This window comes from Corvus kubaryi, unplaced genomic scaffold (assembly GCF_017639235.1).
Source record: "Corvus kubaryi isolate FWS band 111438036 unplaced genomic scaffold, C.kubaryi_AGA036_p1.0 136, whole genome shotgun sequence".
Classification (NCBI taxonomy): Eukaryota; Metazoa; Chordata; class Aves; order Passeriformes; family Corvidae; genus Corvus; species Corvus kubaryi.
In genome coordinates, this window is record NW_024580670.1 from 716,676 (window position 1) to 726,303 (window position 9,628).

Below are 9,628 nucleotides of genomic sequence, written 5' to 3' on the forward strand. Positions count from 1 at the left end.
GGGGTGGGGCAGCCGTGCACGGGGCGCTGGGGACGAGGCAGCTCTGTGCGGAGGGGAAGGCCGGTTCTGAGGAACGTGTGACAGTGACAGCAGTGTCTTGACTGTCATTTACCCCTGGGAACAGGTGTTTTCCCACTGGAACTGCCACCAAAGTCCTGCCCCTGGCACCAGCGGGGCTATTCTCCGTGCCCATGCTCCCATCCAAGGATGATGTGGGAGAACCAGCCCATTTCCCTGGGACACTTTGGGACAACCGCCTTTATTTCCCCGCTCTGGAACTTTTGTCTTGACAAGTCAGAAATTCACAGCCCAACTCATCTCCTTTTGGCTGAAACCTTGCTATAAAAAGCTTTCGTGCCAAGAGCTAATTAGAAATAGAAAGACTGATTTTGAAAAATCAGATGAAGGGGACATTTCTGGGTCAGGGATATTTCCTGATTGCAGAGACACAAACCAAACCAAACTCTCATATTAATGGTTCTTCAGAGATAAATCAATTTATTTTGCTACATTTAAGAATGAATCTGAGTTATTTTGCTACCAGAAGTGGTGTTGCCAGCTCGTGCTGCTGGTATTTCTGGTGATAGAATGGCTGAGGAATATTGAGTTTTGGATGTCCATTGGCTGGACCAGGACAGGGCCCACATTTTCCAGGGTAAGCTGCTCTGAGAACCGATTTATCATGAGAAGAGACTTTTATATATTTAGAATTAATTTAGAATTAATGAATTTAATTTAGAATTTGATATATTATTTTTATTTCTAATTTTCTATACTATTTATGTAGAAAACCATAACGAAAATCTCTATTGGAGGAAGGTTCATGAAGCAGCAGCAGGAATTGTGCTCATTCCTTTGGTGACTCTGTGGGGGTTGGAGTCCCCTTGACTTGTTGCATCTATTTATGACATGGAACCACTCAGATGGTGAAGATATCAGCTGGCCACACTTGTCCTGCTCTATCGAAATCAAGGAAATGACTGTTCCATGAGGGAAGGGAAGGGAAGGGCAGGAGGCCCTACAAGTGACTGCAAGAGTACAATAATCCTTCAGGCACTAAGAACATATGAAATAAATTGAATTTCATTCTAGGATTAAGGAGGAAAATCTAGGGAGGCTCCGAGACAAATCTGAGACCATGTGAGAGTTGCAGTTAATTGGAGTGTCTCAGACGTGTTTTTTCTTAACTGTTTGGAATTTGTTTTCCCAGAATTGGGATCTCTTTTGGAGAGTTGTGACTGGGGCTCACACACATCACTTTGAATTCGATACTTCAGAACTATCTGGGATTCCACATCCAGCTGCAGTTGAATGCAGTGCCAGGATACAGGGATTACTGTCAGCCTTTCATTTTCACAGGGGTTTTCTGCATGTTCTCTTCCTTTCCCACTCTGCACCGGCTCATTCCCAGTGGAACAAGCACGGAATTCTGAGGTGCCCATGACACTGAGCACACGAAATGCCAAGGTGCCCACAAGCTGAGGGTGCAGCAGCTCAGCCCTCGGGGTGAGAGGGCACCACGTGCAGCTGTGTTATTGCTGAGGCAGATGTTTCACCATGGGCTCAGCGAATTCCTCCGCAGCCCCGCGGAAACGCTCAGAGATGGATATTGGCCCTGCACATGGACCCAACCAGCTGAACGAGACACAGGCCAGGGAATAAAGGTCTCTTTTATAAAAGAAGGCCATTAATGCTTTGCCAAGACCTTCCCTTGAGACTGCCTAAATAAATTTCCCCGGGTTGACAGCGCTTGCAGAGCAGCCCTGTGAGAGAGAGGGGACTCGGGGCCGCTCAGCTGGGAGGCACCTGCCTTCTGGGTGTGCAGCTCTGAATTCCCTCGGGCAAGGAAGGTCATTTTTCATATCCAAGGAAAACTTGTTGCAGCAATTTTTCTTTTCTGGTGACTTTATAGGATCTAAACATACTCTGGAAATCTCCAAATTAATAACAAGTGGCCTTTAATTAACTAATCTTGATAAACTGACTGTGCCTAATGTTGGGGGGTTTTCACAAGGTTCCTGGCTTTGGGATGGACCTTCCTGCAGCTGGAAGACCACAGGCAGCTTTGGTGGTGCAACAGTGGCTTGGGAGAGGAGAGATCCTAGAATCACAGAATGGTTTTGGTTGGAAAGGACCTTAAAGCTCATCTTGGAGTGGAGTTAAACTCCCTTTTTTGAGGGGAAAAGAGCCAAACAGCTCTCACTGTGCTTCCTGCAGCCCCTGCACACATGCTTATGCCACAACCTGAAATTAAACGTTTTGTTCCTCTGCCTGTAATTCCCCAGCACTTCCTGCAGCTGCAGGGGCCGCAGAGCCACAGCTGTAGGGGCTGTGTGTGGGACAGACACAGCCCTGGGCTCGGGGTCCCTTTTCTGTGGGTGTCTCCAGGCCTTTCGGTGCCAAACCGCAGCTCCTGGTGAGTGCTGACAGCGAGGGCACAGGACCCAAACCGGGGGGACAGGACCCAAACCGGGGGCACAGTGTGGGCCCTGCCCTGCAGCTCAGGGCGTGCTGCCAAAGGGGACATGGCTGGGGCCACTGGTGCTCTGGGGCTGTGAGGAAACCCTGCTCTTCTCCTCAGACTCGCACCCAGGCTCCTCTCCTTGGGACATGAGGGAGTCCGGCCCGATTTCACACCACGTTATCAGGACTGATACACCAGGACCACCACCTTCCGCCTTTTCCAGCCTTTTCCGTAGTGTGCTAATTTGAGGAATGACAGACTGAACTGCAGAGGTGAACAGCTGGAGGGCTTCCTCACCCTCCTGCAAGCTAGTGCTGCCTGAGGACCAGCAGAGCCCCATGAATATTCAGAGCACAGCTCTCAACCTCAGGCTCCTTCTTTATTTTTGAGAGAGAAAAAACCCAGTATTTGCAGAGCCACTCTCCTAATATTTTGCCTGACCAGTTTAATTGTTTTTCTCCTCAGCCCTTAATCGTTGCTGTTCTGTGGCCACTGCTCAGGCATTCCTGCTGCAGATATTAAAGTGTGCTTTGTTTAAATCCCAAGCGCCGGTGTCAAGCCCCGAGCCCCGTGCAGCGGGAGGGGAGCCAGGCAGTGCCTCGCAGGTTGGAGAGGGCTGGGGCACAGCCAGGGCATTCAGAGGAATGAGCTGAGGAATGCTGGTTATATTTTAACACTGTCCAAATATTAACTCTGCCCAGAGGATGTGGAGGTGTTTCCTTGTCACACCAGCATCCGGAACAGCACCGGCCACTGCCAGACGCGGCATCTCCGAGACACCTCTTTAAATGCAGGCCTTGGCTAGAAACTCTGTGAAGGGAAAGGCAGGGAGTGAGCAGGCAGGAGAGCCCCTGGGACAGGGGTGACTTTACAGGACAGGCTTCTGCTGCCACTCCTGGGACACCACTGCCACACGGTGTCACTGGCTCCGGGGGCGGGTGGGCTGGACCTGCACACGGGGCAGCGCTCAGGGTCTGGCCTTGCAGCAGTACCTCTTTGGAGCCACAATAAATACAGTTCCTGTATTTACCCTGCTTTGCTCCTAGTGATGTTAGCATTTTTTGTAACAGAGCCTTATTGTTTGCAGGTTGAAAAATGTGAATTTGTGTCACTTGAGATATTTCCCCACTTTCCAGGGAATTTTCAAAGAGAATGAGTATCCAGAGGGGTCAACACCAAATGGGAGGGACACCCAGTGCCTTTGCAGTAGCCCAAACCCCAGCTGTGGTGAAGGGTTGCTGGTCAGGCTCCAGCACCACTAAATGTAATTAAAGACAGAACAACCTGACCCCCAGGAAATCAGTTCCCAGGAGCTTCCAGTGATTTTGGAAGCCACAGCAGCTCCAGTCTGGGGGCAGCAGTTGCCCACCATGGCCACCAAGGATGCCTTTGTAGAGGCACATCAGTCACAGGAAAAGCCCCATGACTGTTTTAGTACCAACAAACTGAAGGTTACAAATACCTTACCCTTTGAGATTTACTTTTCCCCATGAGGGCAAAATGCAAACAAACGAATGTTTACAGCTGAAAGCAACCAGTGATGAGAGGGCAGCTCCTGCTTGGGTTACAACAGACCAGAATTTACTTGACTGTCAGGCAAAATATTTAAAGCATAAAGGTTCAAGAAATGACAAGTGCTTTCTGCTAACCATGGCAAATGCCACATGCCACCAAGGCACATGTCCTGCCCTGCTGCCCCCGTGTTCTTCTGATCCCCGGCACTGCTTGGCCCCTCCTGCTGGCTGTTTCACATCCCAGTCCGTAACACTTGGATGTAGATGGTTGCTTAGGGCAACAAGTAAAGCTGCTCTTAAAGAGGAGCCTTATTTTTGGGGCTGCAGAAATCAAGTCAGTGTGAAAGGCTTTTTCCCTCTGGAAGGAGTAGGATGCAGCTGATGGCATCAGCGGCTCAATTCTGGTTTGCTTTGCTTTTCCAGAATCTCGTGCTTTTATTTTCCATGTCCCTGGGCACTCAAAATGGAACTGACCCATCTGAGGCTGCAGCCTACTCTGCAATCTTCAAGAAAAAACCTTCCTTGCCTTATATATATTTTTTCCCTTGGTCTGGCTTTAAACATCCTGGCATGGCATGGCATCTCCAGCTGCCACACCCCAGTCAACAGTCCCTGGTGTGACATAGCCATGCTTTAAAAGAGCAGGAAAGTGCCCTTGGATTAAACTCACTGGGTCACCTTCCCCTGTGGACTCTCGCTCCAGCCAGCTGAGCAGCAGCAGCGAAAACCTGACCCACTTCACCTGCAGGGAAGAATTTTGGCACCAGGTGTTGGGGGCTGAATAACAGCCTGGAGAGAGCTGGGGCTGTTGCAAGCACAAATCCTGGAGAGATGGAGACTGTAGTTAAGACTCTTCACGGCAAAGCAGAGAATTCCAGGAAGAATGTCTATTACAGCACCAGGAATTTTACCCCAGGATCTTTTACCAGCAGAAAGCCAGGATTATTCAAGGGGTTTCCTAAAAATGTTGTTGCCTGGGGAAAAAAAACCATAATTGTTTTCAAAATCAGGACAAATTTTGAATTACCACGTGCAAAACCCTAAAGCTGAGTTTTGACCAATTTTGATTAAAATGTTGCACTGACCTTCCCTGCAGAAGCTGCTTTTTGGTGTCTTAAGTCATCAAAATGTCACTTGGAGAGGCTGCCAGGAAGGTGAGTGTTAATCTCCTGATCCTCTTCCGAGGGGGAGTAAGCATTCCATCAGGATTAAGTTCTGGGGTCACTTTTGGTTCCTGACTTCGCTTGGTTTGAGAACAAACTCCAGGCAGAGGTGAATCAGAGGCTGGGCAATTAAACAGCTCTAGCAGGGAGCCGGTGGGTTCGTGGGTTTCAGCGGTGGGGTTTGTCTGCTTGGGAAAGAGAGGTGGGACCAGGGGTGGGGCTGCTGGCATCAGCTGTGCCTGGCCATTGTGTGCCATGTCCCCGGCTCCATGCTGCAGCCACCACCCAGGGCACAGGGCGGAGGGTCAGATTTCCACAAAGACATCTGGCCAGCAGGTTGGCATTGAACGTTTTGGGCTGGTTTTGAACCCCATCCCATTTTCAGCCCTGACCATCTGTTTGCAACCGAGACACAATGGGTTGGCAAAGCACCAGCCCCCTGTGGCAACGATGAAGGGATAAATCCAAGGACCCAAAGCAGATGCATTTGGTTGGAACAGGAAGCTCCTGGTCACTTCAGGGCTCCGATAAAGGGGATTTTCCAAGGGCTGACGATGGCCTGGGGCAATGAGCCCCTCGGTATTCAGGGCTGCCCACAGGCCATGCAGAGAGCCTGTGGCCTGTCCGGGCTGCCCCTCACAGCCAGGGGAATGCAGAGGCACCACGGCTGGGCAGAAACCCAGCCCCTCGCTCTGAGAACAGCATTTACAGTGCTCTTCTTGTTTGGGCTGCTCTCAGCAAAAATTCCCACCAGACTGCTGCAGAGAGAGCTTTTCCTGGAGCTTCTGCCTGAATCCCAGAAACTTCCAGTGCTGCCAGCTCCTTCAGCATCCCCAGCTCTGCTCCAAGGGACACGGTGGAGTCGCTATCCCTGGAAGTGTTCAGAAGATGAGCTGGTGTGGCACTTCATGATAGGCTTTAGTGGGTGTGGTGAGTTTGGATCTCACTCCAAACCCCTGCCATGGGCAGGGCTGCTGCCCATTTACTTTATTACAACACCCCTCTGTGCATGGACATGCAAGAACATCAATCAGGTACTCCTGGGGGGAAGCACCGTGGGATGAGCCCTGTGCCCCAGGGCTGCTGGAGATCCTGAAATCAGGCAAAATCTACAAAACCATCACTGTGGAGAGGGTGATTTTTTGGTGATTTTGCTGAAGAAAGGGAGTTGAAAAGTAAATGAAAGCTCAAATTAGATTTATATAAACATAACCTCACTTTTTACAGAAGAACACACAGCCATATAGGCTTTCTTTAACTCTGCCCTAAAGTAGCAGCTGCTGCAGGTCTTGGAAGTTTCCACTGAAACACACCAGCACTTCATGAGTACTTGCTTTTTCACCTCTAAATTTTTCTCTCTGGGGCTTTTAAGCAAGTTTTATTGTAGTGTTTATACAGCCACCTCACTCTGCCTTTGGTTTATGTTTTTCTCGCCTGCAGCCACTGAATTTTGAGCTTTATTAGTTATAGGTACCTGAAATCACATTTTTTTAAAGAATTGACGGCCTAATAAAACCCCTTAAAAGTTTCTGTTTAAGGCAATTGTCCTCCACCCCAGGATCAGGTTCTTACTGAGTTATACCCAGGATCAACAACTTCTCTATGGCTGTTTGTTACCACCAAGGTAAATAACAAGAATCCCATCCATTCCAATAAATCAGGTCTGCATCAATTCACTGGAGAAGCATCGAAGCAAAGAGTTGTTTTTGGAAACAAACTGTAAAGGAGAAGGCTGATTTGCTTTTCTTGCCTGGAATGATGCAAGCCAGAGCCCGAGCACCTTCAGTCCAAACCCCCACCCTGGGGCTCTGCTCTCACACCCAAAGCCAGGCACTGCAGGGAAACACAGACCACTGTAGTTTTCCCCCCTCATTTAAGGATTTTCTGCACAGTTCCAGAAGCACAGGGGGTGCAGAGCTGGCTCCAGACTCCCCACAGCATCTGTGCCCCACAAATCCCTCCTCCTACCCACCAACCCCTGAGGACAGGGCTTCCACATGCGTCCAGTGCTAATCAATCAGTCAATCAATCAGTCAATCAATCTCAGTGTCCAGGTGTTTTCCATAGACCAAGGAAACCTGTTAAATGCCTCCAGACCTCCCTCTCTCCTGGCTGCCTGGAGAGACCTATGTGGGGCAGTGGTGGGAGTGAGCCCTGCTGTGAGATGCCAACCAGCTTCCTCTGGTGGGTTCCTCTGGTGACCCCTGGCCTTGGAGTGGCACCTCTTTAACAGTGAGTTACTGTCCTCCTCTCACTGGGACTAGGAGCTTTCTCTTATTCACAGGAGCTGAGAAATTGAATTTCAAGTTTAATTGTTTGTTTTGGCCTGAATATTACAAATGTACAGAAGGAACCAGCAGTGACTGAAGGGCTCCCCCTGGCCCTCCCTCCCTCCCTCTCTGGGGTGTGTAACAGCATCGCTCCGGCCACTGCTCATTTCTCAATGGTTTCCTCCCTGCCTCAGCAGGTAAAGCTCCCTGTGCTCAGGTGCAGAGCACAGGCACCTCCCTGGCTGAGGCCAGGTCCTCCTCTGGTCCCACGGGACAATGGCCCCAGGTGGGGATGACCCCGGTGTCGATGGGGGATGTGGGGAGGAAGGTGAGCCCCACGCAGCCACTGTCCTTCAACAGCCTCTGCCTCTCCCGGGTTCAATCTCCCACATCACAGACAGATGGGCCCTTACTCTGCCTTGAATATTTCTTAAAAAAAAAAAAAAAAAAGGACACCACAAATGAGACAGCACTGCAAATATTTGCAGCTTCAGAGCAGCTAAGGTCTGAAAAACTTCAGCTTGCAAAACTTCTACTGAAATGTGGCTTCAGCCCAGTCAGTGGCTATTTCTCTCTGTGGGGAGGCTCTGCCCTCCCTCTCTCCCACCCTTGCTCCTGGCTGGGTTGGCAGTGGGGGAGCAGGTGAAGGATTTTTGTATCCAGAAATACTTTATTTAAAGATTTAGGAACATTTAAATGTACTGTCAGTTGTATTTAGAACAACTATACAGAATGTTTTGAGTTTAAATTGGAGCTGGATGTTCACACAGGAGGCACAAATTCCCTGTGCTCACCTGCCCTGGTCATTGACAGGACACGAGGGGCTTTGTCCTTTGCAGCCCCACAAGTTAAAATACTGCCCTTGCTGGGGGGAGGATCAGCTCATGCCTACCCCTAGAATTTCCATTCTAATATCAACACTAAAGGCTCCCACATGCTTCGAGCTGTTTGATGCATTAATTTAACACTTTTGCTCCTGACACTGGAGAGGCACAGGATTCTGTGAAGCTGTTTAATTGCAGTAAATTTCTTTAGCAGACAGCAGTTTACGAGCTGCAGAAATACCTGCAAGGCTCGAACAGGTGCCAGCAGTCCCAAAGGCCTGAAGCAAGTGCGTGCTGAAACAGGGACTTCTAAGAAATACAATTTACAGATCACAAAATCAAAACTCAGAACATGCTGCAGTGGGCTGCCACTGTCCCTTGTCCACAGTCCCTCTCCAGCTCTCTTGGTCTCTCTCCTTTAGGTTCTGGAAGGTATCTACAAGGTCTCCCTGGAGTCTTTCATTGTACATAAAGTGAACATGACCCCTCTCCTGTCAGAAACCACCTCAGGGCAGGGAGGGTGGTGGGGATGACCCAGCCCTGCCCTCACAGCCCTCAGGAGTGAGGGCTAGGGGAGAGGGCCAGCCCAGTGCTCTCCCCAAATCCCTCCTCACCCTGTGCCTCTGCCCTGACATTTGCCCAAGCTCCCACCCACATTCTTCTGCAGCAAAGAACCACCTCTTCTCCACTGCCACCCGCTGAGTCTGGGCTGGCTTTAAACCCTGGCGGGGGTGGAAGGGGATCCCCTTTTCCCCCACAGCTCCCCAAGCAGGGGAGAGGGGAGGGTTACCCACAAAAACAGGGTTCTGCAGGAATATGCCACCTCTGGAGTGCTCACGTGTACATGTGGATCCCCAAATGCAGCAGAAGTGCCACCCATGGGGGCTGGGAGAGGCCTCACCCCTCTCTGCACCTCAGCACCTCCCTGCTCTGCTCCTTCCCACTGACTCCTGTAGGCACCCCAGTGTCCCCAGGAGCGTCACCACTCACAGGGGCTGTGACAGGGCTGCTCGAGGCACAGGAGGCACCCAGGAATGGCTGTGCCTCACATGGGGCTCAGCTGCCCCAGCACAGCCATGGGTTTGTCCCACTCCCCGAGGCAGGTCCACAGCTCACCTGCTCCAGCCCTGCAGCAGGTCCAGCTTCACCCAGCTCTCATCTCCCAAGTTATTTCAACAGAAGCAAGCAAACACCCACCAAATGGAGCAGGCCTTGAGGAGAAACCAGAGTCTGCTGAGCAGAAAGAGCCCCCAGCAGCTGTGAGCTCCATGGACACTCACCTTGGTGAGAAAATATTCCAGTTCTCTGGCAAATCATGTACTCAGTATAACAAAACAGACTGAGCACAGGCACCTGCCAGCCTGGACTGCCTGATGTTTCCAGTGAGTACCAG